General features: G+C 35.2%; 1 protein-coding gene across 6 annotated transcripts in view; it reads right to left on the minus strand.

Moving 5' to 3' along the window:
- The window catches only part of NCOA3 (nuclear receptor coactivator 3), a 99,964-nt gene that overhangs the window by 43,006 nt on the left and 36,250 nt on the right, over positions 1–20,708 (minus strand). For 3 of the 6 annotated variants that reach the window (XM_016204807.2, XM_016204805.2, XM_087818695.1), the window contains exon 2: positions 3,153–3,234. The exons of 1 other annotated variant lie outside the window; for it this stretch is intronic. The gene's annotated coding sequence lies outside the window, so the exon portion shown is untranslated. Of the gene's footprint in view, positions 1–3,152; positions 3,235–7,338; positions 7,764–17,371; positions 18,230–20,708 lie in introns of those variants that run through there. 2 more of the 6 variants (XM_087818696.1, XM_087818694.1) reach the window with 2 other exon arrangements.

A 20,708-nucleotide genomic window follows, 5' to 3' on the forward strand; every position in this document is an offset into this window, starting at 1 on the left:
AGTCATCAGTCCTTTTTCCATATAAGAGACTCTTTAAAGTTTAAAACCTAAGACAATAAAAAGGGGGGCAAGAAACTAAATGTAGTCTGATTACCTCAAGTAAAATAACTTTGGCCTTTCCACTTGTAACCACAGCACTTAATTAGCCCTAAATAGCAGATCCACAAAAATTATGGCTTTCTTGGTAATTTTTTTGAATTACTATTATAAGCTTGAGAACAAAAATTGATTTCTAAACATTCTGCTACAAAATACCTGTTAAGTATCTTACAAATGTTTAATGGACAACAGAAAAGTGCAGATAGGTCTGGGTATGACTTTGAATTAATTTTTTTTAAGAATAAATTCTTTTGGATATAAACTTTCTTGACACATGAAAAAGATACTGTTGTGGAATTAACATTAACCCTATAATTACAGGTTGACTACTATAACAAAGACTGAATGAGGTTTTAAAAAAATTGAGGTGAGTTCAATTAACATATTATTTTTGAAACCCAGGAATGTTTGAGACAGCAAAGCTTCTGAGGCTGGTCAGTGCCATGAGAAAGGTAACAATATTTTTCTTTTCTTTCTTTTTTTAACATATCTTTATTGATTTCAGAGAGAGGAAAGGAGGGAAAGAGAGAGAGAGACAGACAGAAACATCAATGATGAGAGAGTCACTGATCAGCTGGCTGCCTAGCCCGCAACCCGGGCATGTGCCCTGACCGGGAATCGAACCCCAACCGTCTGGATCCTAGGTCAATGCTCAACCGCTGAGCCACGCTCGGCCAGCCGGTAACAATATTTTTCCATAAAATTCCTTAATGGCATCGTAGAGCTCTTACTATTCCTCAATAAGTCAACTATATTCTTTAACAGCTTTACTGAGATATAATTCACTTACCTTACACTTAAAGTATATGACTCAATGGCTTTTAGTATAGTCAGAGTTGTACAACTGTCACCACAACCAATTTTAGAACATTTTCATTATCCCAAAAAGAAACCCAGAGCCCCTTAGCTGTCTCTCCCCTAATCCTCCCAATCCCCGCAACTTCACACAATCTTTCTTACCCCTACCTTAGGCAACCACTAATCTACTTTCTGTCTCTATGGATTTACCTATTCTGGACAGTTCATACAAATGGAATCATACAATATTTAGTACTTTGAGACTGGCTTCTTTCACTTATCATAATCCTTTCTAGTTCATCCATGTTGTAGCACATATCAGTACTTCATTTCTTTTTATTTCTGAATAATACTTCATTGTATGGATATACCATATTTTATTTATCCATTCATCCATTGATGATAGACATTTAGGTTGTTTTCCATTTTTTGGCTATTACGAATGTTACTATGAACATTTATGTACAAGTTTTTACGTGACCACGTATATTCTTAAATGAGAAAACATGAGCACTAAAAAAAAAAAAAAATCGAAACAGATTTTGATGGTATATACAAAGAAATCTCCAAAGTTTGCTAATATAAACAGGAAAGAATCAGGTTCCTTAAAAATAGCTTTTTTTAAAAAACTGGAAACCAAATGTGCCGTTTTAACTATGATTAATATGCTAAGGACTCTAGCGGAAAAAGTAGACAACATGCAAGAACATATAGGTAACGTAAACAGAAAGATGAAAACTAAGAAAGAAGTAAACAGGACTATTAGAAATCAAAAACACTAACAGAAATGAAGGATGCCTTTGATGGGCTTATCAGCTGACTAGACACAGCTGAGGGGGGAAAAAAGAAAGCGAGCTGGAAGATATACCAATACAAACTTACAAAACTGAAATATAAAGAGAAAAAATACAAAAGAAGAACAAAATATCCAAGAAATGTGGAACAATTACAAAAGGTGTAATATATGCATAAGGGGAATAACATTTATATGAAATTCAAGAAAAGAAAACTGTACTGACTTAAAGCAGACCAGTGACTACCTGATTTTCTCCTGTGTTTTCTTGTAGAAGTTTTATAGTTTTAGGTTTATACTTAGGTCTGTGGTCCATCTTGAAATAAATTTTGTGTATGGTGTGAAGAAAGGATTGAGGATCATTATTTTAAGTATGGATATTTCATTTAGGGCTATTTGATGAAAAGACTCCTTTTTCCATTGCATTGCTCTGATCTCTTTCTAATCTTTATTCCATTCTACTGATTTATGTATCAATCCTTATGCCCGCGTACATTTCCAGTGGGTAGAAACAGTAGATAAGAAGCAGTAAAGAAACATTTAGACAAAAATAAGCATGAAATTATGGGGTCTTGGCCTAGGAAGCTAAGATTAATAAAAGAAAGTGGAACAAATACAGGAGACATGAAAATAGAAAACCAGATAAGGCCTGATTACTAAATGTATCTAAGGGGGAGGTGGGATTCAAAGACTCAGATTTCAAGTCTAGAGAATGATGGTATTACTAACAAAAAGAAATTTAACTAGCTAAACACAACATAATTACTTTTTCCGCTACCAAACAACTTTTTCTATATTCATTTTTCTACTCTGATGCAATAATAAAACTTAGGAGAGGAGTTACGTGAAATGTTATATGCCCACACAAGCAATCTGGAAAAACCAGTCTTCACAAGGTAAAAAATAGTAAAAATATGTGGGGCTGATTCAGATTTTGACTAAATGCCATTAAAATATTCACACACAAGAACAAGGAGGGAGGGAGGGTAGTGCCTCATATTAAACTGTAACATATAGTTCCCTAGTCCCCCAAAAAGTTGATGTTTCTGTATATATACAATATACATATTCACTCATTCCAATACCATGCACTTATTCAACTAATCATTAAAGAGAAAAACAAGAAATATAAAACAAGTTTAAGATTAAACCATAAATTAACCTTTAAAAGACGGCAGATAGAGATAAATAAATAAATAGAGATAAATAAATAAATAAAGAGAGAAAAATAGTCCTGACATTATCATGCACTCCAACCATCATCACAGAAGGAGCGAGAAATAACTCAAATGAAGTGGGAACGAAAGTTCCCATTCAGCCAGTGGGACCCACTCCTTGCCGGGAACTAAAGTTCCCGTTCGTCCGATAAAGGTTAAAGAAGAGAGCAGTATCTTCAGAGGGTGAAGTCAGAAAATTACAAAGGATCAAGTAAAAAAAAACAAAAAATGAAAAAATGAATTACCTGGCTAACCAGTCAAATGACGTTCAAGTAGGAGTTTACTTTTATTGGTCTCTGACTCCTCTGTTCAGCAAGTATTTTGATCCTGAAGATTAAAGAAAAAAAAAATGTTGAATTTCATTGCCCTTTCTTAATATTAGTATTAATAGTCACACACAAATTAACTTTTTGCGGTTTTCCCTTCCCTAGACATATGAAACAAAGCAAACAACAAAAAAAAAAGCTATTAAATAAGAGTCCTTTTCTAGGAATTTGAGCGGATGCTTACTTTACCATATTCTACCACTTCTGCTTAAAAACTCAGGCACAGCATATGGCATATATAATATGCTTTGTCACAGTTTATAAAAATGGGTAACACAAAGTGGGATAACACAAGTCCTGTAATGTGACCAAACCAGATGGGTAATCTGAATTTGGGACATCCCCACCTGTCCAAAAGGAGTATCTGACAAATAACAAAGACAATTATTAATATCCTGGCAGAAGCTAATGCTTAAATAGGAAGGGAGGAAGGGAGAAAGGAAGGAAGGGAGGAAGGGTGGATGGATGGAGTAAGCAAGCAAGAAAAAACTGAATTTTTTTTCCCCTCTCTAGGGAAGGCTGCATTTGAGTCACCAACAAGAAATATTTTTAAATGAAAGACAGGGAAATGAGGGGCAGTTCTTCAAAATAATCTGCAATAAAAAAAACATGAACATCTAAATGGCAAGCTTTTATACTTAAGGAAATGTGGAGGTAGTTCTGGTGTAACAAACAAGTGAGTCAATAAAAACATTCACCTTCACCTTGTGAATGTCCAAATGTAACAATAAAGCAACAATCTATCACTAACTCTAGTAGCATCTATATCAAGACAACAATCATAACTAAGCCTACATGATGGAATTGGTAGGTCTATTGGGAAGGGATAAAAGAAAAAAATAAAATATTCACAGCCATAGCAAATTCCCATGTAGATAGGGGACAACCAACCACAATGTAGCTATATGATGTGATGAGTCTGCTGTCCTTTTGAAACCCAATTAAAGGGAAGAAAATTAGAAGATGGGGGTGGGAAGCACATCATATGTGGTACACAAAGGGGAAAGAGGAAAATCCAGGTAGTGTATCAGTGCCATTCAAATACAAACAGCTGACAGATCTACTAACACATCTATTTATAAATTCCAGTATAGTCTCTAGCTTATAATTGAGATATATGCAAAAAATAAGCTGGTTCTTGAAATAAATCTTCCTATCCACAATAGTGTAACTAATTGTTAGCATAATGACTCAAGAGCAGAAGCTTTGGAGTCCACCAGATGTAGATAACTCACTTACTTAGTTAGGCACCTGAGTCAACTTAAAACTTCTTAGAGACTTTCTCATCTTAAAATGGAAACCACACCTCAAAAGGCTCTTGTAAAGATAAAGTTAAAATGCTTAAATTCCTTTAGTAGCTAAAGGAGTAAAGTACCTAATACATAAATGCTTAGTAAATAAAAGCTGTTATTAGCCAAATAAAAGATTACTTAACATACAAGATTTTCCAAGAACAATGAAATGAAAAACAGAAAACACATTTATTCATTTTAGTTTTTAAATGAATTCAATGTTTTATGATTTTAATTTTTCTGATATCCAGTTTAATTAGAGGAAGCTGAAGGGGGAAAAGGTAAGCTGAACTTCTGTAAAGAAAAGCCAAAGTTTTCTGGCCCTGGTTTTAAATCAAGTTTCACTTCAGAAATGGTTCTTTTATTGATGCTCCTTTATATGAGGGAAGGGGGCAGAGTTCTGGGATGGATGTAGTGCCTATAGAACAAGAGTGGTAGGTAGAAAAAGGAATTTGATTCAGAATGTACCTAGTACTATAACAACCAACCCAGGAAACAAGTACTGCTGCCTAGTGTGGAATGATGGCAAACAGAGCCTACATTAATACTCAAGTATTACTGTACTGCTGGTGAGAACTATTTAAAGAAGTGCTGGCCCACCCAATTTGGACTCCATAAACCCCAGGGATCCAAAGAAACACCATCTATAAAATTCTCCACTCCCAGAAGTATGCAGTTGGACTAGAAAGGTCCCCAAATCATAGATCTATGGTTTGCCTACCAGGAACCTGCAAGAGGTCGATGGTCTAAAAAGTACCTATACTAGAATCCTGTAAAGTATGGAGCTGTTAGGAAAACTTCAGTTAACCTGTCTAGAACCAAAGATTCTGCAAAGGCAACAGTCCTAGAAGATTTCTTGAAACTATTTCTTTTTAACAAAAATACGCTTACTCTTACCCCTTTTTCAGAATTTGGACTTTAGTCAATCACACACACAAAAATCAAATCACACTGACATAAAAACTGAATGACACATCCCAAAGATACTAGATATCTGAGAAGGTAAGGCAGGGGGACATTAATTTTTCTACTAGAATTAGCAGAAAGGTTACTGATGAGATCCACATTATCAAAATCTGCATCACTAGAAAGCTAACTGGGGGGGGGGGGGGGGGGCGTTTAAACTGAGCTTTGTTAATAGCTGGTCTAAGAAGATGTGCCTGAGGCCAAAACAAAGATTCAAACTGGGGGAGGGGAGCTGACAGAGGAAAATCCCAACTATATAATGCTTAGAAACACCAAATAGACAAAGAGGCCACTAAATATTATAAACATGTCTTTCTTTTGCTGTTGAACATGGAAGGAATCAAGGACTCCACTATTAATCATATTAAACTCACTGTTCTTTCCATACTGCTATAGGCAATGCTCCTACAGATTCCCTCCTCAGTTCCCTAAAATCATAGAAATGGGGAATCACCATCTTTGGGGAAAGCCAGCTGTTGCCCACTCATCTTCAAAACACTACAGAATAAGTTTGTGCACCAATTAAATTTAAGGTTACTTATAGGTTACCTAATATTGGTGTAAATTAAATTTAACATTCTTTTGTAGTTGAGATTATTTAGATTATCAAGAGGTAAACATATCCTTTGTCAAAGCCGTAACATATTTTACTTGCAACTGCAACCAATCTGAAGCTATACTGAAAGGGCAAAAACAGATGTAAGTTAATAATCACATGAAAACTTAGTATTATATAGAAAGGTATCACTTTTTTGAAACTAAATGTAACTCAGTAAAAAGGTAGGGTTTTTTTTAAATATTTATACTTAGTCCATTAAGGGTATTGTGATGAAAACATTCTTAAATGCCATCATCTTTTTGACAAGGGGAGCAGGAATTATGTCAAATTACAGCATACTCATGTCTAGTAAAGTAAGGAGAGGGTCAAAAAAACTGAAATATATTACCACTTATCCTACGGTATATACTATATAAAGGATCAAACTGATTTATAATAGTTTACTCTACTTAGTCATTTAGTAAATTATAATAAACATTTCCTATCCGAAGTCAACCTGAAAATTTAACTGAAGTAGTAAAAACAGAAGCCTTGGTTTCAGAAAACCTTGGTTTGGGAAGCCCAGCTTCTTAAAGTTACGTTGTGTGAGACATTTAATTCTACTAAATATTTGCTGTGTACCTATTAAATGCCAGATGCTGCAGTGGCACTCAGAAGTTATACGCAAAATATGGTTCTTGCCATTAAATAGGAAGCAGGTATAAATAGCCACTGTAGTTCCCGAAATGAAAACTGTGTTCTTTTGTAAGCATTTGCTGAGCATGTACATGCTAACACTGTACCAGACACCAGAGATACAAGAACCAGAAGTTGAAGACAGAGTCCAACAATAATATTAAAGGAGGGAAGAGAGAAGAACTGCCCTGCCTTTTTCATAGGATTCCAGTGGTAACTTTACTGTAAAGCACTATTTAAATGTGAATGCAAGACAAATCCAAAACCATTTACCTCAACAACAAAAAGGAGAGAGAGAATTATTGATAATATTTCAATGTACAGGTAATTTCTGAAATTATTTTCCATAGTTATCATAACCAAAATGTCATTTAAATTTCTTTATAATAAAAGGCAAAGACAAAGAAGAAAATAACTCTTGGAAAAATGTTAGCCAATTGTATAAAAATTACATGAGCATAGAAAACATTAATGGGGTGTATATATAACAAACGGCAGCTGAAAATGAAAGCTATTTTTAACTCAACATATTCAGGAAATATGCTTACACAACGACACTATCCACTGATGAACAATGGCAGTAAATATAACCATTCTGCATTTTTAAAATTACCTTGAGATTAAGGAGAAAACTAAAAAATCCGGTTGGCAAGCCAGTTTATTAACAGGCCTCACATCTTTGGCTGAGTTGTAGTTAGTAATGACATGTAGTTGTGGTTACTAAAACAGGCATGCAAGCAAACCGCTTGCCGGTGCTTGTTCAGGTTTCTCTCCCCCCTCTCTTGGAAAAACTGCATGCAGTGCTGCACGATCACACAAAATAAATACAGGAAGCCTGGGTGGGGAGGTGAACAAGCTCTGGGCTCCACCAGTGGAAGGCGTTCCACAAGAATTGCTACAGGGTCAAAAGTTTACAGTGGTTTCAATTTCACCTTTTAGCAGCCAATCAGGAAACAGAGACTGCACACTGACCCCTCAGGCTGCAAATGAACATTAACTCATTGGCTACCAGGATTGTATATATTCCTTTTCTTGTTAGGCTTTCCTTTTCCTTTCTTTCTTTTTTTTTTTGGGGGGGGGGGGGCAGAAAGCAAAACACATTTTAAGTTCAAGGTGACCATCCTATTTACGACCATGTATATTAAACGGGTATTTGAGGGGAGAAACAATTGAGTAATTATCATCTTTCTCCTTGAAATCAGTTTCTTTATCCTGTAGTATCTAACAAACCAACCATTAATGCTAGTATCAAGACAGTAAATTTAGGTAGGTTAAAGCAATAGACTATCTTCATGAGGCTGCAATTCTAAGAACAATTTACAATATAATGAAAGATAACGGCTGGTTGTATTTCTAGTAAATGCTTTAAAAACAACTCAAAAATTAACACAAAGTATTTATCTACACTCCAATTTTTTATTTGCAAAGATTCCCCACCGCCTCTCCAAATCATTAATATAAACATGCAACATGTCTGTCCTTTTCATACTGTACATCTACCGAAATGAAGATACAGCTCCTAAGGTTTAAGCTTTCTTTTCCTGTATCTCTCCTCTATAAACACCAGTACCCAGGAGTGATCCCCTATATATTAAACTCAAGAGTGAACCCTTTGGGAACAGACACAACTGCTCTCTGATTCATTTTTTTTTAATGTAAATTTCTTCCAAATGTAGAAAATATCAGTAAACTAATCCATTACTCTTTTCAACATTCTAACTTAACATTGTGCAAGGTTAAAATGAAGATCTGTGCTATATACACCTTAACTATTCTACATTTAAAAACTAAATTTCTTTACATGATAAAAGTGAAATATCTGCATTAACTACTCTATCAAAATAATCAGTTAAATCCTAAATAAGCAAATGTGTGAACTTGTGGTAGCAGTATTTCTCATTAATATAATAGGTGGTCAAATTTTAGCAGGCTTATTAACTTAAATTTGAGGTTATATTTAGAAGCTGCTATGGGTACTACCACTACCTAAGAAAATTACTTCATGTAGGAAATTTATTTTCTTATTCAAACCAGCAAATAAGACACCACAGTTATTGCTGAACACCCAAAGGTGACCAATAAACAAAACTGCCTTACTTAATATAATAACTGCTAAAGGGCCCCAAAATAAATTCATAGTGTTTAAAGTTTCCATAGCAATTTAATGTCAGTTGTTAAAACAGTAAATTTTAAAAACTTGATGCTGATATAGGTGTTTTTAATTCAGCATTAAAACAATTTTCTGGTTTAGGGGAAAAAACCAAAACCTCCCAAACCATCATGATTTAAGTTTATGCATATTTGTTAATAAAAAGTCTATATTTTTTAAATCTAGGTTTTTTTAAGCATGGTTTGCAGAAGCTTTTTTTATATATTAAATTAGAGAAAGTCTTCTGTATATCTTCCTTTTACAAGATGGCCTCATTTTGAAAGAAAATGGATGCAATAAAATTTTACATCAAGTCAGCATGTTAGCAAGAAGCTTTTTTTGTGTGTTCTGAATTTGATTAATACAAGCCAAGGTCACTTCCTGAAAGATGCCTACCATTGCAGCTGCAGGCAAACTAGACTCCAGCATAAGGCTGGGGGAAGGGAATGGGTGATGGCATTTATTAACACTGAGAATAGGCTTCCATCTCCACCAGCAGCTATGTAAGAAGACAAGAACAGGAAGATCCCAGAATTCCTGGCATATAAAGATTAAAACCTTTCCCCCTCCTTAATATTTAAAGACAGAAATTTAACTCAGTATAACGCATGTCAAAATTATGTCAACAATATCCTCACTGCTACAATACATTAAAACATTTTACTTAATACTATACAAATCATCTAATACCAAACACTAAAGTAAACTTAGCATTCAACCCGGTATGACCTGTACTTGCTATTCAAAATGCCTACAAAGGAAGATACAGGCCCTTGAAGAAAACAAAATCAGATTCAATTTCTCTCAGCTAAAGCCAAGGGTAGCATAAAAGTCATGAAAGTAGAAATCCAAGCCTATACTGCAAAATATTTGCAGAAGTTTTGTGTTGAAATTCAGTTTTCCTCGCACCAACATTAACATTATGTCTCTTACGTCTCTGTCTCAAAAAGACAAAAATCATCAAAATATACATTATCAGTAACTAAAACAAACCCTCAACCTGAATAATAGCAAGATTTAATTGAGCAATTAATAGGTACAGCTAGGAAACCATACTAAGTACTTGGTCTGTCCTCCTTGAGATTCTATTTATATTTCAACTAACTGGATAAAACATTAGGTAGAATCAGAAAATCTATTATGTTCCTTATAATTTTTCATATGTAACCTTGGATAAATTAGACTGATTTGTGATCAGATTCATTTTTTCCTACCTACCAGATCAGTTATTCTTAAACCATGACATTCCACAGAGATATGGAATCAGCAAAGTACCTCTGTGTTTTTAATGGTTGTATAATAAACACAAAACCAGGCCTTTCTTTTTAAATTGTCATATTTCTACTTTCTACATAAATTACTAATATAATCTGTCCCTCCCTGATGCTCCCATCCTTTTATTGTAATTGAAGTTTGAAGATTCAATAACGTCAACAAAACTGGATGCTCAGGTTCAAACACATTGACATTGTTTGATTTTTTTTAAAGGCTTTTACCTTTCAGTGAATGGCAGGAAAGGGCTATTACTTAATAGGCACATAGCTTTCTATATATGTAAAGGGCTTTTTAAAAAATCATATTAGGACAAGGCAACCAAGTAGAAAATACTGTGTGAAAAGTCACTAAATTCAGAGAATCTAGTGGCTGGCATAAAAAAGAAGACATTCAGAAGAATTCAACAAGACCATTTCAAATCCCTTTGAGATGGGACAAACTCTAAAAATGTACAAAGGGTAAAATTAAATTAGTTATTCATACTCCCTCTCCCCTAGGACACGTTGTGAGGCACTGGGGGAGGGGGGGATTAAAATTTTTCTTAATTTCCTCTACCTCTATATTCTTTTTTCCAGCACATGAATTATTCCAAATATAACTCCAAACAAAGCACAGAGATTTAAGTAGTGGCTAGCTAGGTTCTTGCCATAGACCAGGACATGGGAATGAGAGATACAATCATTCCTCGAATCTCCAACTAAATCGGTCTCTCCCCTGCTTTATCCAATTATCCAATGTGTTCCTCACTTGACAAACAAGACAGACAAAACCAGGGCCACAGCTGCTAGTTGCCTGCTCTTCCTGTACCAATGTAGCCTCCGTGCCAAACACACAACCAGAAAGGAAACACTGACTATAAAATAAAAGCAAACAAAACACTGGCCTGCATGTCATCTTGCTCTGCCAGAGTGCTTCACGGACGGACATAAGTTTAAGAATCACTCTCCTAAAATAAAAAAAGATTCAAATTTTTTTTATGGTATCAAACTGGATAGGCTGGCTATTGAAATTTTCTGTTTAAAAAAAATACAAAGTACTATACCATATAAAATGGTATTATTAATCAATAATAATGTAACTATACCAAATGCTCTTTTAAAAGCACATTAGTCTAAGCCTCAACCATACCTCTCAAGTCAGAAATCTAATACGTTGTCATTACAGTGCCTAGCATAAAGTAACAATAATTGTAAATCATCCATTCATTTCACAAATGTTTGCTGAAATTATATCATCGTCTACAGTACTGATATTCCATGTTTTTGTGCAAAGGTAAACAAGACACAGGTCCTCACAACAGACAAATGAAGGTGCTCAGAGAAGTTCTAAAAGACCTAAGAACACGCCTATTCAGATTAAATAAACCCTAAAGATGGAAAAAAGATTAAAAAAAGATAAAATTACAGAGCTTATATTTTATTGGATATTAACAAACAACAAACAGATAAACAAGGTAGTTCTAGAATGTCATAAGTGCCATATAGAAAATAAATACAGTGATGTGATATAGAAAAGAGGGAAAGGTAGAAGACGAAAGTAATTTCAGCTCAGGAAAGGGCTCTCTAAGGATGCAACATTTAATCTGAAAGCTGAAAGGAACCAACCATGCAAAGAGGGTTCCAGGCAGACAGCACCATATATGATAACACTAACAGACCATTGATTAATTATAATTAATTTCATTATCTATTTTATTATCATTAAGTCCAACAGTCTCAACCTTCTTTGCACTTCTGCTCTGGGATCCACATTGTAGACCAATGTGAACGTCAAAATTATGCACTAATCCACTTTAAAAGCAATATGCTTCATTTTAAAATTTAAGTTTAATAAAGTCAATAAAAGAACCTTACTTAAAGCCAGTACACAACATAGCTTTCTAGGATTAGTAAGGAATGGGGCTAGCAAGTATTACTAAAAACAAAGCTTATTCAATAGATTTGGAGGGAAACAGCAGACTCAAATTCCAGCTGTCCTAACCAACACCACCCATTTCTTCCTCTATACAATAAGGGTAATATATCCTGTCCTACCTATTTCAAATGGCAGTTATGAAGACTGAATGACTGACAGCCTTGCTGCCACCAACACTGTCAGGAAAAGCCTGACAATTGGTGCAAAAAACATACAGCCCATCTACTCATTAAGAGAGACTCTCAGGGCCTCACACTTGAGTTTATTTGTTATTATTCCCAGCTTATTAGAATTTTGTATATCTGGCTTCCCAACCTCAGAGCAAATTAGAAAGGAGACACTATTAGAAGCAAAGTATTGACAACAGCAAAAAAGTACGGCTAATTGGCTAGCAAACAATAGCAAAGGAAAATCAGAAAAAAAATAAAAGAAAAAGAAAACAGAAAAACTCTTAAAATTAAAGTGGTCTAGACTAGTGTCTTTCAGCCTAAAGAGAAATAATCCTGTTTAATTCAGGAGGTATGAGATGTCACCAACAGCAAGAAGAAGAAAAAAGTTTAACAATAATGCTCTTAGTGTCCTGAATCATTAAGAACACTTAAGCACACTGCTTGAAAAGAAGTTTAAATACCCTAAAGATTTTTGTTTTTATTTCAAAGGGTTAAATTTTTATTTACAAGTGTTATGACTTAATGGTTGTTGTCTGTTTTGGGGGTGGGGGGTTGGCTATGCACAGCAACCATAACTACTGAGCTTCTCTGCACCTTTGTTCTCTATTCCCAGCCACTCCCCAGTGTGGTACTTAGAAGCCATGGAATGGTCACGAGGCAAGCAACAAAGGTTAGAAAACCATGGGACTTAGATGATCAATAGTGGGGAGTCAGTGAAAGCAAGAAAGGGCTTCTCCTGAGTACAACACAAAATCCAGAAGTCTAAAAAGATCAATATATTTAAAATTAGCATATTTTTGTAGTTTCCATATACCAAAAACAAAAAATAAAAAAAACCCATAATCAAAGTTAAACATCAACTGGACAAATCTGGTACAATTTGAGCATCATAATAATGGTAAAGGTCATAATCTACTGGATAAACTACAAGTTCATGAATCCACAATAAGTATGAAAACATATATACAAAGGAAAAACTCTTCCTTACAGTAGAAAGCCAACTAATAAATATAGAAGGAATGATGGAATTAGAAAGTCAGCATTTGACAAAATCATAATAATTCATTCAGGAGATAAGAATCATCAATGGACGCTAAAACTAGCGGGTATAAGCTTAAGGAGTAAGGATGTTTTCTCAGTGACAGATTCAAAACCTCTACACCCCACAGGAAACTGCAGTATCTCCCCATAAGAGAAAGTAGCAGATGCTACAGATTCAAAACCTCTACACCCCACAGGAAACTGCAGTATCTCCCCATAAGAGAAAGTAGTAGATGCTACCTCAACTAAATGGTCAAGGTTAGTTAGCATCATAAATAATGAAACTAAACTATTCAGCCCTGGCCAGTGATGCTCAGTAGTTAGAGCGTCAGCCCAAGGACACAAGAGTTGCAGATTTGATTCCCAGTCAAGTGCACATACCTGGGTTGCAGATTCGCTCCCCACCCCTAGTTGAGGCACAAGTGGGAGGCAGCCAGTCTATGTCTCTTTCTCTCTCACATAGATCTCTCTCTCTCTTTCCCCCCACCCCTCCCTTCCACTCTCTCTAAAAATCAATGGGAAGAAATATCCTTGGGTAAGGATTAACAGAACAAAACAAAAAAGAAATGAGTGGTCAAGCAGAGAAAAGAATGGAGGAACCCTAAATGCACATTGCTAAGTGAACGAAGCCAATCTGAAAAGACTACATACTATATGACTCCAACCACATGACATTCTGCAAAAGCCAAAACTACAAAAACAGTAAAAAGTCCAGTGGTTACCAGGATTCAGGCAGAAAAAAAAATGAACAGATGAAACACAGGTAACTTTTAATGTAAGCTATGGACTTTAGTTAGTAATACTGTATTAATATTGGTTCATTAATTATAATAAATGTACCATACTAATGCGAAATGTTAACAGGAAAAACTGGGGAGAGAGGAAGTATATGAGACCTCTGTACTATCTGCTCAATTTTTCTGTAAATCTAAAACTATTATAAAAAATAAAGTATATTAATTTTTGTTGTTAATTCTCACATGGGATATTTTTCCACTGATTTTGAGAGTGAGAGAGACAGACAGACATCAACATGAGAGAGACACACTGATTGGCTGCCTCCCACACTTGCCCCAACTGGGCCGGAATCGAACCTGCAACCCAGGTTTGTGCCCTTGACTGGGAATCGAACCCGCAACACTTTGGTGTGTGGGCCGATGCTCTAACCACTGAGAACACTGGCCAGGGCCTTAATTTTTTTTTTTTTTTTTTTTTTTTAGAGAGGGAAGAAAGGTGGGAGAGAGAGAGAGAAACACTGATGTGACAGAGAAACATTGATCAATTGCCTTTGGTACACGCCACAACTAGGGATCAAACCTGCAACCAAGGTATGTTCCCTGACTTGGAATCGAACCCAAGACCCTCCAGTGCACAGAATATCGCTCCAATGAACTGAGCGACACTGGCCAAGGCAAAATGCATAAATTTTCTAAATCATGAGAATTATAAGTACACTATCAGGTGAATATCTAACACAAGTTAAGTAATCAAGTTTTGTAGTGTTTTCTTTTATAACTCAGTTGTATAAAACTTTAAAAAAAAGAAGGCTGCAGAATTTCTATACCATATGCTCACTTCTATGATCTCACCCAAGGCTCTCAAAACAACAAAAAAAAGTAACATGGAAATTTTTCATTGCAGACCTAATGTAATCTCTGGGTCACTAATCCAAACATGCTGGCTCTCAATGATAAATTTAAACTTAATTCAATGTGAACATTTTTTCTTTAAGATTCTCATACAACTGTCCTAAGTCTCTGCAGTATCATCTGCATAAAAAAAGAATTTTAAAGATTTCTTTCCACCAATTCAAACACATCAAATGCCTACTATGTGTCAAGCTGAATATACTGTAATGACAGTTTTTGTCTTGTCAAAGAAATTTATCTTATTTTCCAATGAAAATCTCTTCTGATAAACTTGTTTTGAGGGCTAAGTAGTGAGAAAATACAAACTTTAGATACGTATTACTGAAATAGGATTACAGACTGTCGGGGATTCGCACAAAAACCTCAGAGCTATCTTAACAAGAAGAAACTTAACTTATAAAATTACTAAGTATTTTTATATTTTTTTATTAAATCCACAAAGCACAAACAAGTAGCTAAAATAAATTAGGGAAGAAAATATTTTAAACCATTCCCATTGAGAACCCAAAAGTAGCTGGGGAGATTCACACAGAAGGAAAGAAATACTGACTTTGACAATTCCTAGTAATGACAAAGCCAGTAAGTACCAAGTGAGCACTTAAGGTACTGCTGTTCGTTACATGAGTATCTTTTCACATTCATAAACAGGAAAACACCACAAGTCTTGAGGAATATAAAAGTTTGCACATAGGCAGTTCTTTCCAGTACTATAGTGGGAAAGTACATTTAGGCCTTCAAAAGCAAGACACTGATAAATCTCATTAGATTTAAAATTTCCATCAAGAGATTTATAGAGTACAAGCAGAAAATATAGCAATAACACTTAATATTTTTACAGTACTATAAAATTATTAATTATAGAAATAATATACATTAGCTTATCAAGAAAAGCATCTCATATTACAGATAAGGAAGGGCTCCAGAAGCTGTAACTTGTCCACCCTGATGGAGACCCCAAGTATGCTAAGATTCCATCTGTGGTGAATGGGAATTGCTAATATAACAAAAATATTCTAGCAAGATTTAAGTCAATCTACTGATACTTAGCTACATTAGAGCCATTAATTAGATTCATTAAGGAAAAAGCCCAGCAAAAATTCAATTCTGTAAGTACTATATTAACATTTTAAATAGGGGGGAGTGCGGAGTCATTAAAAGCCATTTCTAGGCCAGCCAGCTTGGCTCAGCAGTTGAGCATCAATCTATGATCCAGGAGATCGGGGTTGGATTCCAGGTCAGGGCACATGCCTGGGTTGCAGGCTCAATCCCCAGTAGGGGGCGTGCAGGAGGCAGGCGATCAATGACTCATCATTAATGTTTCTATCTCTCTCTCACCCCTCCCTTCCTCTCTCTGAAATCAATAAAGACATTTAAAAAAATACTTCTATAAAACTTTCTAATCACAATCATCTTTATTATCAAATATAAACCAAGAAAAAGCAACACAAAATAATATTCAAAAATAAGACAACCACACTGCCCGGGGGGGTTCAGTTGGTTGGAGCATCATCCCATATACCAGAAGGTTGCAGGTTTGATTCCTGGTCAGGGCACATGAAGGAGTCAGCCAACTGATGCTCTACTCTCATACTCAAGTTTCTCTCTTTCCCTAACTCAACCCCCCCTTTAAAAAAAAAAAAAATCAATTAAAATAAATCTTTAAAATAAATAAGGGTTTATGTCCTGCACCTCTGTCATCCATGGTATCATTAGTTTTAATATCTCTCAAATCTATCCAGTTCTTTCTAACCCCATTACAACTACCTTTTAGTAGTTCAGTCAGTCCATTTTCCCTGGATTACTCCAAAAGTCTCCCTTTATTCTCCATTTAATCCTCAACCGAATCAGGGTAATCTTTCCATGCTCCTACTTAAAATCTTCCGTGCCTATAAAGTTCAAGTTCCCTTCTCGGTTCATTTCTAAGGACCTCTCCTTATTTCTAAGGGTCCAGCCACAGTAAATAACTTACCATTTCCCACAGGACACCCCAACTGCTCTAAGTCTTTCACACAAGCTGCTCTCTCAGTCATAATGCTTTTCTACTGACCCACCACTCACCTCCAATTTATACCTTATAACATTCCTCCTCCTGAAAGCTTACCAGATGCTTCAACTTTGTCTCTTCCAGGCCACCCTCCCAATCCCAATTTAGGTTATAATTCCTCCAATGAGCTCGATAACTAATACCTTTGAACATTCCAATTTTGCTTATCATCTGGTAACTGTCTTTTATTCTTTTCCCTCTTAAAGGGAAAGTCCCAGGCTCTGTATTGTTTCAACCACAGTACCTAACACATAGCTGTCGCACAAAATTTTGGTAGATTAAATAAAGAGAAGAAAGATTCATACATATGAATATATACAGGATACTCAGAGATCTTAGAGGAAAGAATCATTCCCCAAAAAGAGGTCAAAACATCTGAAAGTTGCTTACCAGTACAGACATACCTTGTTTGATTGCACTTTGCTTTACTGCGTGTCACAAATGTTGAATTTTTTACAAATTGAAGGCAAGAATCTCTACCAGCAAAAAGATTACAATTTGCTCTACTGTGGTGGTCTGGAAACGATCCTGCAATATCTCTGAGGTATAACTGTATATAAGAAGGTTTTACATAAAATCCCATAACATTTTAAAAGTTCTCTGAAGAAAATATTGTATTACTAGACACAGATAATCTTTTTGGTTATAAGCACAAAGGAAAATAAAGTGAAACACTATTGAAAAACAAGAATAAGTCTGCCATCAAATAATTTGTGGCACTAATATAAAATCTCCTGGACTCAAGAAATTAAAATATAATTAAATGATGCCAACACAGCTACTACAGTTTTCTGGAATTTAAAACATACACACACACTTATGACTTAATGTCATGCTATAAAACACCAAATGCCTTCAGTTTTCTCTTCCAGGAATGATTTCTGGAATTCTGCCCAACACAGAGGAGAAAACCTCTGGCTACTGCCCAGAAAAGATGAAATCATGTATAATATGGTAGAGAAATGTCATAAAATGACAAATTTCAAGTAAGTAGAAAATAAAGCAGTATAGTAAAGATTACAAACTTTGGATACAGACACACTAGTCCACTCATCGGAGAGCCTCATCCTAAAACAGACATAAAAAATACCTCAGGGGGTTGTAAGAACTATATGAGAATTACATAAAGAACTTAAAATACTCAGATTCTGATACATGTATCAAGTGATCAATAAATGGTAACTATGGATATTAGTATTGCTTTATGATAGAAGAATCTTAGAAAGCAAACATCCAAGTAGTACATTCTGAGAGTTGAGGCTTTTCCTATCACTTACCTTAGCTTCTTTTCTAACAATGAATATACTTTACTTCTTCTAAACTGCCACCCCCCCCAAAATAACAATTTTCTTATTATAAAAATTAATTATAATTATTATCTAAAGGAACTATGTATACATTTAGTGGAGCAGAAAATTTTAAAAAGCAAGGATTTAGTATTTTCATAATGTTAAACCAGTCATTTCAAATGTATAAAGAGCACTTAAAAATCACATGCTTAGACATTACAAACATAAAGATTACAAAATCCTTAAAATATAGAAGACAAAAATAATATGGCTTGTTATGAACTGAATTGTGCCCCCATCCCAAATTCCACATGTTGAGGTCCTAACCCCCAGCACCTCAGAATGTGAGTGTATTTGGAGATACAGTCTTTAAAGGGATAATTAAGTTAAAATAAGGTCATTAGGATGGGCCCTAATCCATTATGACTAGTGTCTTTATAAGACAAAATTAGGACACAAACACACACAGAGGGAAGACCATGCGAGGCACAGAGAAGATGGCCATCAACAAGCCAAGGAGGCCTCAGAGGAATTGAAATCAACCCTGTGGGGATACCTTGATCTTGAACTTCTAAGCCTCCAGAATCGTGAGAAAATAAATTTGTTGTTTAAGCTGCCTGGTCTGTGGTACTTTTTTATGGCAGCCCTAGCAAACTAATAGTGTACTCTTCTTCCTCAAACTAGATTAGGTTTATAGACTGGCAGTATATTTCTAGTTGTACTCATTGGTTCCTCAAGTCAAAAAAATCAACACCTAAAGCCAGAATCAGGAATTATATATATGTTTTTTTAAATAAAGTGCATTATCTATATCATCTAGGCTACAGCTGATCTAAAAGTACTATTAACATGTAACGTATTATGTGGCTATCTGACTGGTTTTGAAGAAAAATATGTAAATTCTGAACTTTTATGTGCACCTATGAAAGACAGTCCTCTCAACCTGAGCAATATTTTTAGATAGAAAAAACAGACTTTGGAGTTAGAGACAGGGATTTAAACCCCAGTGCTACCATTTAATAGTTTTGTGGCCTTAAGAAAGTTATTTTACCTCTCTGATCCTCAAATTCCTCAACTGGAAATGAGGCCAAAAATAGTATCTACCAAATTATCAGTTACGCACCTGATGCGATTCCTAACACAAGTGGGTAACTAGATGAATGGTAGCTAAGATCAGATCATAATCCAATGAAACTGTGCGTGCAAAGTAGGTATCACTGTTAACCGGACTGTAAACTTTTTTTAATGTATCTTTATTGATTTCAGAGAGAGGAAGGGAAAGGGAGAGACAGAAACATCAATGATGAGAGAGTCGTCATTGATCGGCTGCCCCCTGCAGGCCCCCAACTGGGGATGGAGCCCACAACCCAGGCACGTGTCCTGACCAGGAATCCAACGCGATCTCCGGGATCCTAGGTCTATGCTCTACCGCTGAGCCACGCCCGACTGGACTGAACTGTAAACTCTTAAACCTTTCTGTAAGTATCTATCCAAACATCAAGGATATCCCTCTGACTGAAATTCAACTTAAAGAAATTTGTTCTATGGAAATATTTGAACACATAGGTAAAAATGGAAGAAAAACTATGTTCTTTGTGACACTGCTTTACAAGTCAATCAATATACCCACCAGTATTAACCAGGTCTGGTTTAATACTGGACTCTACTAGATCCATAGTGGTCATTATTTTTAAATGAAGTAGATCTTTACGCACTGACAAAAAGATGGCAATGGCAGAATGAGCAGTTTATCCTTTAAAAGACGGCATTTAAAAGACAGCATCATACAAACTTCATATATTTTCCAGGATCAACTGTACAAATAATGGTTTTCCTTTTGCCTGTAAAAAAGAACGTATATGCTTAGGTTTCTGAGTACTTAAGATTCAGTAAAGTAAAAACTACATGTTTATATATGCATGGAAGTGGGTATGAAAAGATACAATACCAAACCACAAATAGCTTTCACTTTTTGCTCATATATTCTACATATTGTAAGTTTTTAAAATTCATATTATTTTTTTCCTAATACAAAAGAATCATGGATGTGCACCATCTTTTGAGACTAAGGCCCTCCTGTGTATGGAATGAGATACAAAAAAAACTTCAAAGAAAAATACTGCATATGAACCCTCCCTCCTCATTGAAAAAGTCTAGAATCTATATTAAGCCCACATTCAAGATATTCAAAATCAATTTCTATTTGATATTTTTCAGTTTAGAGTCGCAAAACATTTTAAAAACTGCTAATTATTTGTCACATAACCAGTACCACTCAAACTCTTCCCCCCCCCCTTTCAAAATAATCTAGTTAAAAATGCATCTAGAACACAAATCATTTTAAGGTTACCTCAGGAAACATAAATCTCCATCAAAAATCCAACAAATTTTAAAAAAAAACAAATTAGTTGGGAAAGATTCAGCATTTCAGATTAGTATGAACTGCAATTCT

Source organism: Miniopterus natalensis, chromosome 7 (genome assembly GCF_054644295.1).
Source record: "Miniopterus natalensis isolate mMinNat1 chromosome 7, mMinNat1.hap1, whole genome shotgun sequence".
NCBI lineage: Eukaryota > Metazoa > Chordata > Mammalia > Chiroptera > Miniopteridae > Miniopterus > Miniopterus natalensis.